The sequence below is a fragment of the Ictalurus furcatus genome, chromosome 14 (genome assembly GCF_023375685.1).
Source record: "Ictalurus furcatus strain D&B chromosome 14, Billie_1.0, whole genome shotgun sequence".
Classification (NCBI taxonomy): Eukaryota; Metazoa; Chordata; class Actinopteri; order Siluriformes; family Ictaluridae; genus Ictalurus; species Ictalurus furcatus.
The window spans coordinates 28,879,607-28,888,855 of NC_071268.1; positions in this window are offsets into that span (position 1 = coordinate 28,879,607).

A 9,249-nucleotide genomic window follows, 5' to 3' on the forward strand; every position below is an offset into this window, starting at 1 on the left:
GGAACAGTGCCAATTGACGTACGTAATTTTGTACGTGTTTTGGGGACAGCTAACTCTAAACATTTCGGTGTCTGGGTCATCCTGACCCTAAGAAAACCGTATAAATAGAAGAGCTTCAGCTCTGTTTTTTTTAGATCACCCTTGGGACCTCTCAACTGTGTGGATCTCATGCAACAATAAACTTGGACCCTTGCCTCTCCTCACTCACAGGTCCAGTGTCTTCTTTGTCCCTCAAACCGGTTAATATATGTGAGTATCTGTTTCTATGTTAAATATTAATTGTCTCTGGGTAATAGGCAACATTTGATGCAACACCTACTGTATAAAGCACTAAATGGTCTCGCGCCACAGTATCTAAGCGACTTTTTGGTTTTCTATGATCCGCCATGCCTACTTAGATCAAAAGATGCAGGCTATTTGTTGGTACCTCGAATAGCGAAGGCTACAGCAGGGGGAAGAGCTTTCTCTTATAGAGCCCCACAGTTATGGAACTTCCATAACTTGTCTTCCAATTAGTGTTCGGGACTCGGACACAGTCTCAGTGTTTAAGTCTAGGCTTAAAACGTATTTGTTTCCTCAAGCCTACTCTGACTAGACTTTCTGTTACGCTAAGTACAGTCCTAATAATCTTTTCTCTCCCTCTCTCCTTCTGTCGAGCCACACACGATTTTATGGAGACACTAGAGATCCTGATCCTTTCTGCTCTCAGGACCTGCCTGATCCGTTTCGGATGTCCTGTCTCTGGATGGAGCTCTCATTTACTTCAATTCCAGATTGCAGGGACTACGGCTGCTTCTAAGGCCAAACAGACTTCATATAAATCCATAATTAACTTTTTCACACTATCTGTTGTTACCCAGATGAGGATGGGTTCCCTTCTGAGTCTGGTTCCTCTCAAGGTTTCTTCCTCTTAACATCTTAGGGAGTTTTTCCTTGCCACCGTCGCCACCGGCTTGCTCAATTGGGATAAATTTGCACTTTTAATATGTGTATACCATGTTGATATTTCTGTAAAGCTGCTTTGAGACAATGTCTATTGTAAAAAGCGCTATACAAATAAAATTGAATTGAATTGAATGTCCGACCGGCAAGCAGAGATACTGTTAGAAAATCTTTTGAAGATATTTTGAAGAAAATATCCTCAGCAAAAGTAGAAATGTCCTCTCACATTCAACTGCTTTTATTTACAGCAAATTTCTTAACATGTGTATATATTTGTATTAGCATAAAAAGATTCAACAACTGAGACATAAATGACCGTTCCACAGGTACATGTGCAATAATTGTTTATGGTTCATTGAACAAGCATGAAAAACTTTGTTTAAACCCTTTCCAATAAAGATCTGTAAAGCTTATTCAGATTGTACAAAATTATCTTTAAAATACAGTCTCCTGAAATATTCAATATTCCTTAAACCGTGTACTTACTGTCTATATAGTAGCCGAGATACATGTATTTCTCCTACTACAGGCCTATAGTAGGCAAGTATGTGGTTTGGGACTGTTGTTCCAATTTTTATCAGTTAATCAAACACTATCAGAACTTTTCATAGAATTAGGTACTTACATCAAATAGCCCAATGAAGAAGAAAGAAATACACAAAGAACCAGTGAGTGAGGAAAAGCAAAAGGGTCCAAGTTTATTGTTCCACCACACGAGATCCACACAGTTGAGAGGTGAGGTCGCCACGTTGGCCTCTAGCAAGAGCTCTGCCAGTGAGACCTCCTTGTGGGTCTCAAGCTGGAGCTCTGAGGTCGCCACGTTGACCTCGGGCTGGAGCTCTGCAGGTGCTTTCTTATGTAGCCATCTGTGTTTACGCCAGCTGCTCTTGAAGCATCACTGAGATCAGAAAAATGATTCCGGGATACCTAGTTTCGTGCATGTAGGACACAGCAGCGAAGCCTCTTTCCAGCAGCCCTCAGACATACAGGTCAGTGCCACCTCCACCATGTTGGCCGGAACCTGAAGCGAAGCTGCGGATTCTGCCATGTCCATCCACTTGTAATAGAGGTGAAATGACGGGTCAGCCTGGGTCATCCCATTGACGCTCCACCCCAGTAAATCCAGGCCGTGTAGCTGCCCTGGCTGCGTGAACTCCTCCAGAAAAAGTTCCGCAAACTGAGTGACATTATTGAGGGCGGTGGAACCAGTCACAGGCTGGGCCGCAAAACCGGGACACTAAGAACCCAAGCCACTGTTTCTTGTCAGGCTTGGGATACACCAGGTTACAGAAGTAGACTCGGCAGTGGCACAGGAACATCATCGGGTAGCTCTCTAACCCATACGTCTCAGGTGGGAGTTCCGCGGCAGGCCTCTGGTGAAACTGCACTGATAAGAATCATGGCCAGTAATCCATATATTGACTGCCATGATGCTCTCCTCGTTCTCCTGCTGCTTCCATGATTCAGCGGAGTATTCTGTCATGTCACGAGACGTAAGGTAATAGAGTACGGAAGCAGGTGCAGGTAAAGACGTATTTATTTAAGGGCAGGCAGACAAATCCAAATCGTAATTCAAAAAACGTAGTCAAGACAGGCAAAAGGTCAGGCGTAAATGGGGCAAAGCAGGAATCAAAGTCGCGGTCACAGAAAACAGGGTCAAAACACAAAACAAGAAACATGAACTATTACTATGGACTGGGAGCGGAAAAACCAGCATGGACTAAATGAACTAATCTATAGTTTAAACTAACTAAATCTATCAAGGAACATAACAATAACAACGTATCTAACTATACTATATCTACTATAATACTCCACGAGGTGTACAGGGACGCGAGATATATATATCCCGAACATAATCAGCGCTAAGTGCTGGCAGCTGAAAACAATAAAGCCACACCCCCGAACAACAACCAATGACAAACCAGGGAGGAGACAGAACAGAAACAAAACAAACGCATGTGTCCACGGTAAACAATGTCACAGTTGTCAACATCTGAAGAGCATGTGCTCGTGCACGTAGCTCGTGCATGCGCGCACCCCCTCATCTCTCCGAGCGCGCTGCCAGAAGGGGAGATCGTGACATAACCACCCCCACAAGGGCGCTCCTCCCGGAGTGCCACAAAACACTCCTCTCCATTGGCGTTCCTGGCCCCCTGGGCAAAATGTCCCCAACTGAACCAGGAGACTGCGCAGCGTCCTCAGTGGAACAGGAAAGCAGAGTGACATCCTCAGCAGAACAGAAAAGCAGAGCGACATCCTCAGCGGAACAGAAAAGCAAAGCAACATCCTCAACAGACCAGAAAAGCAAAGCGACGTCCTCAGCAGAACAGAAAAGCAGAGCGACATCCTCAGCGGAACAGGAAAGCAGAGCGATGTCCTCAGCGGAACAGGAAAGCAGAGCGACGTCCTCAGCGGAACAGGTAAGCAGAGCAACGTTCTCAGTGGACTCTGCAGGCTGAACTTAGTTGGCTGTGTCAGCAGAATAGCGCGTGAGCAGGAATTGGTTGGTCTTATCTACAAAACAAAACAAACGCACGAGTCCACAGTAAACAATGTCATGGTTGTCAACATCCGAAGAGCATGCGCTCGCTGAGCACTCGTGCACGTAGCTTGTGCATGCGCGCACCCCCTCATCTCTTCGAGCGTGCTGCCAGAAGGGGAGATCATGACAGTCTTGTCCTTTTTGGAAGTGTTTTCTCATATTTTACTCCTCTGCGTGTGTGTGTGTGTGTGTGTGTGTGTGTGTGTGTGTGTAATGTAATGTAACTCCTAGCGTGGCTTCTGCTCTTTTTCCTGTGTGAGTGAGTGTAACCTGACTCAGTGCATTGCATGCCTCAATGACAATATGTGTGTGTTTGAGTGCTTTTAGTTAATAGTGAGCTCAATTTGAGGAACCAGATGAGAGGAACCAGACTCAAAAAGGGAACCCGTCCTCATCTGGGTGACACCGGATAGTGTAATTATAATTAATTCCCTTCTATAACTGTGTGCTACAAAATAAAACAAAAAGTGCAACTGTGTAATCAGGAAATTCACCACAGTCTGAACATGAAGTCTATTCTGCTGAAATCATGAACTGTCCACTGATGGAAACCCAAATGTCTGTTTGTGCAACTGTAGTCCAAAACCGTCACCACAACCACAGTCCCAAGACACTGCACCAGAACTGCCCGTATCAATTGCAGTCCAATGCCATCTCCACAGCTTCCAAGTGTCCCCAGCCTGTCCATGTTGGGCCATCCTCAGAAGCCTCTCCAGTCTTCGCAGGTGTTGGTGTCATCTGGAATCTGAGCTGGAGCTGGCACATTCACTGATTACCAGGAACAGGAAACAGAAGCAGAAGGATTAGCGTAGCTGCTGTTGATTGCATTTCAGGCAGAGATGACCGTGTGCATTTGTTATCGTTTTATCAGACATGGCTGGAGTATGAAAGCATGGACTAGTTTTCCTGCACCAGAAACAGATAGCATGTTACTGCAGAATATTTTGCTCCTTCAACCTACATTGACCCTGCTAGCTCATAAATTCAAACTATAACATCAATTAAGCTATCTGACTTGCACTTAAAATAAATAAAACAGCCGAACTCACGAAGACTGGATTCAGATGAGGTAGGTTTATTTAGCAGTCAATCAAGACAGCAAAACAAACCACTGTACCAGGGACGCACGCCACATGAAGATATAACATGCACCAAAGCACATAGTCTCTTTATATACACTTCAAGCATGTTCCTCTTATCCAACTTTAACCAATCACACGTTTCCCCTTTTTTGCACATCCAATCGGAATCTTCCACATGTATTGCAGTTGCGTAATTTCCCATTATCTTCAAGAGACCTTAGGTTCACCGATTTAGTGTAACTCTAAATTTCCCATTATCTTTTCCTTGGCTTGCTTTTCACGTCATTTATGTTTAAGGGTTTATATTTTCCTCTACCATTCGCTTTTCTCTTCATTTACCCTTGAGGCTTTTTTACCACCACGGATGAGTGAATTATCCTAACATTTTCTGCTCTTCTGCTGTGTGCCTATACCATGGTTAGTGGATTTTCCACATTATCTGTTTCTGTGTTATGTACTGTTGATTTTCGTGGGAATTCTTTATCCCAGTTTAGTCTTTTACCCGCTACTCTGTCATACAACTGATAGAGCTTTTAGGAATACTTCCTCTTACCTTCCCAGAAGGTGGAGTCTTCGTGCTGCTGGGCTCGAGAACCCTTGAAGTACTTTCTTTTTCTCTGAAGAAGTTGGTAACAAAGGAGTTCACTCTTGAAGTAAGGTATACGAATCGTCCTTGTATGGACTTCGGTTTATTAAAGAACAAAAGGATTACAATGATCTTAACTCAGAATTTAAAGAAATAAAATGAAGATCAGCCGTAGACTATGCAGTGTCTGATAATGGCTTTCTTTTCAGAAATTAACACGAGTATTACTTCACCCGAGGAATGGCAACTAAACACTTGCCTCTCCTCAATATTTACACACTAGGGTAGAATATCTTTGTTCTAGCACATGGCATAGAACATGTTCTAACCCATGTAGAACATAAAACACCAAACATTATGACATACAGTTCTTACTTGAAGCTGAGTGCAGAGGAACAAGATGTATGCTCTTTTTTGGTTTTTAACCAGAGGAACAGGATGTATGCTCTTTTTTGGTTTTTAACCAGAGAAAAAGGATGTATGCTCTTTTTTGTTTTTTAACCAGAGGAACAAGATGTATGCTCTTTTTGAGGCTTCAGCTTTACTTCTAGGCACCCTAGTGCCTTAGCCAATTCATCTACTTGAGTGATGTACTTGGGTGCCTGGTCTTGGTTCAAGATTACATTCCAGAGCTGCCCTTTTCATTTCTTCAGTATTCCTTTGCCCATATCTCTTATTGAGCAGGCAAATACCTTCAGCTCTAGAGAATTTAGCCTGATCCCTCAACTTCACAGCTTCAACTCTTAATTGATTCAAGATACCCAATATTCTATCACATTCTTTCTCTAGATGTTAGTTTTTTTTAAGATTAATAGCTTTTACATCCAAGGTGTCCAGTTGTAGATCCCGAAGGTCTCTCTGAATCAGTAGGATGTCTGTCATGGGTGCTTTAACGACCCCCGAACCAGAAGGTCTTCCAGTCTGTCCTCCGGAACGGCTTGCAGGTTGCAGGGTACCTCGGGAACGGCTTGAGCCCTTTCTTCTTCTTGGCCCTCTTTTTCTCCTGACGTGGTTGTATTTCCCTGGGCTGTCGAGGTTGAGGTTCTTTACATAGGTCAGTCATAACATAGTTTTAATCATAGTCACATAGTATTAACATAACATATTACATAAGCCGGTATTTTACACTAAGCAAGAAATAACGGTAGGGCTGAGGCTACATATTCCTGAGGTCCAAATGTTCTACAACAGTACTTATGGGCTCTGATGCATTTTATGGTCAGATATATGGTCGAACTCCACCAATTCTGGATCACCAAGGATGGTTGATGTGGCTACGGAAACAAGTGGACTTTATGCCCTGTGCGATGTACAGTGAAACCATAGTCTGTAAAAAAGTAGCTTTGTCACTATAGTTTGTCAATAAACAAATTTATCTTAAACCTCATCCCTGTGTGTGTGTGTGTGTGTGTGTGTGTGTGTGTGTGTGTGCGTGTTCCTTTGACTGGCCATGTGTGTGTGTGTTATCTTTTCAGTACATCTGTTATGGGGCCCCTCTGTTCTCCTGCACACACACACATACTGCACAAACAATACACCTTACAGTCTCCCTTTACGTTCAGCTGTTTTCAAATGTCAGGGGATGTTTTAATTCTTTATATTTTATTATTCTCAATTCCCACATAATTTCCCACATTACATAGCTTGGCAATATTTCTAAGGTGGAAGAAGGCTGTTTTTGTTAGCTGGGAAATATGATTTTCGAATGACGGGTTGCTGTCTAATATAACACCTAGGTCTGTGACTGTAGAGGATGAAGTAAAGTACATCCTTCTAAATGTAGATTGTATTCTAAGAGCTTTTATGTAGAGATTTTTGGTCCAATTAGCAATATCTCTGTATTATCAGAATGTAGTAAAGTAAAATGACCGGTCATCCGGTCTTTAATGTCTTTAACATATTCTGTTAACGTGGAAAATGTAGAAATGTCATCTGGTCTTGTAGAAATATATAGCTGAGTATCATCAGCGTAACAGTGGAAATTAATCCCATGTTTTCTAATAATATTTTCAAGGGATAGCATGTATAAAGTAAACAGCAGGGGGCCTAACACCGATCCTTGCGGGACACCATACTTTACTGCCGTCACGTTAGAAAGTTAATAATTTAAACAAACAAAATGGTAGCAGTCAGACAGGTAGGATCTAAACCATTTTAATGCCTGTCCCTGAATACCCATGTAGTTTTGAAATCTATCTATGAGTATGTCATGTCAAGATCAAGTAGAACCAGCAGTTACACGCAGCCTTTGTCAGATAGAAGTAAGTTATTTGTAATTTTGACAAGTGCAGTCTCTGTGCCATGACGGGGCCTGAAACCTGATTTAAATTTTTCATAGATACCATTAGTCTGCAAAAAGGAGCATAATTGAACAGACACAACTTTTTCTAATACTTTAGAAATAAGTGGAAGGTTTGAGATTGGTCTGTAATTTGCTAGTTTACTAGGATCTAGGTGTGGTTTATTAATAAGAAGCTTAATAACCACCAGCTTGAATGTTCACGGGACGTAACCTAGAGATAATAATATTGTTAATAAGAGTTAATAATATTAAAAAGAGGCTCTCCTACTATAGGAAGCAGTTGGTACATCACGTACAAAGACGTGAGAGGGGTAGCATGTTTTTGATTTCCATTACATTGAGAGTAGATGTTAACTTCATGCTGATTTTAGGCTGGCGAACTTGGCTCTCGCCAAGATAAGAACCAACTATGACATAGCTTCACAGTAAATTAATGTGATCCATATGTGTCTCCATCCATTCTTTCCATATAATGATATCCTTCTGTCTGGTGTTGATGGCTGAAGTGTAATGCTGGCTCCAGGGATCAGCTTATTTTTGCAAGATAAGAGAAACTAAGAGAGAAAGACACATTCCTGTGATCTGGGTTGTCGAGGAGACGAGAAAAAGGTCACAGTGTTCCTAAGAGAGAGAGAGAGAGAAAGAGAGAGAGAGAGAGAACTCACATAAACTCACGAGATAAAGTAAGAGAGCGTGCCCTATTAACATTTATTACATATGATTATGTTGTGACAATATATGGAATATTTTAATCAAAGTATAATCCAATCGTGTAAAATCAATGTATAAGTTATAAGAGGGTATTCATGTATATTAATCAAAGGAACCAGGACAACTCCAGATTGTGAGTAACCACTGAGTACACATTCCTCATTCGTAGTTTGTATCTTTTTCTTCCTAGCTCGTTGACTTTTTACCTATTATTCCTTAGCGTGTATCCATTATTATTTCCAAGCTTTATGAGTGGGAAGGATATGCACGAACTGATAAGGCCACCTGTGTTAGGGAGGATGCACCAATGATTGAAGGGTATGTGTGGGAGTTATGTTGCAAAAAGACCTCCTTTGTATCTTATCAAAACAGATGGATGGGTTGTAGAGAGCCTTCGAGGGTCCGGCAGTCGCTTTGCAAATCGACTCGGCTTTTGTTACTATTGTAATAAAGGTCTAATTTCTTTTTGCCATCAAAAACCTCGAGACTCAGAAGTTTTTATTTTTGCCGAGGAAGATTCCACGACAAACCCTACTGAATCTAGACTGGACACAACCGCTGCTGTGAACCTGATGGAGTATGCAATAATCATTCTCAAATCAAACTCTGATCAAGAAAAATACACTATACCACCAATAGAAGGCAACAAATTACCAGTAGAGACCAACAGGGACCATTACAGTTTCCATTAAAATCAGTACAATTCCCACTATAACCATTAAAACCAGTACAATTCCCATTATAACCATTAAAACCAGTACAAATTCTATGAGGGTTTCTGTTGTTGTTGTTTTTTTCTCTCAGCAGGGTATGCTATTGTTAACGGAGAGATGATTCTATTGTTTTTGAATGCTCGGTAGTTTTATAAAGTTACCTTCAAAACAAAACAGCCATGAAATATAAGTAATGTCGTTTAGTCAGAACTGTGTAAAGCGGGTTAACACTCCTGTGATCCTCCAAAATGATAATAATAACAGTTTTGTCTGTATTCAGCCGAAAATATGCAGATTTATTTTTCCTGAGCGCATTCTGATTGGTTGTGACGTCGCGTGGTGGATGGGGATAAAGCAACGAGAGTGTG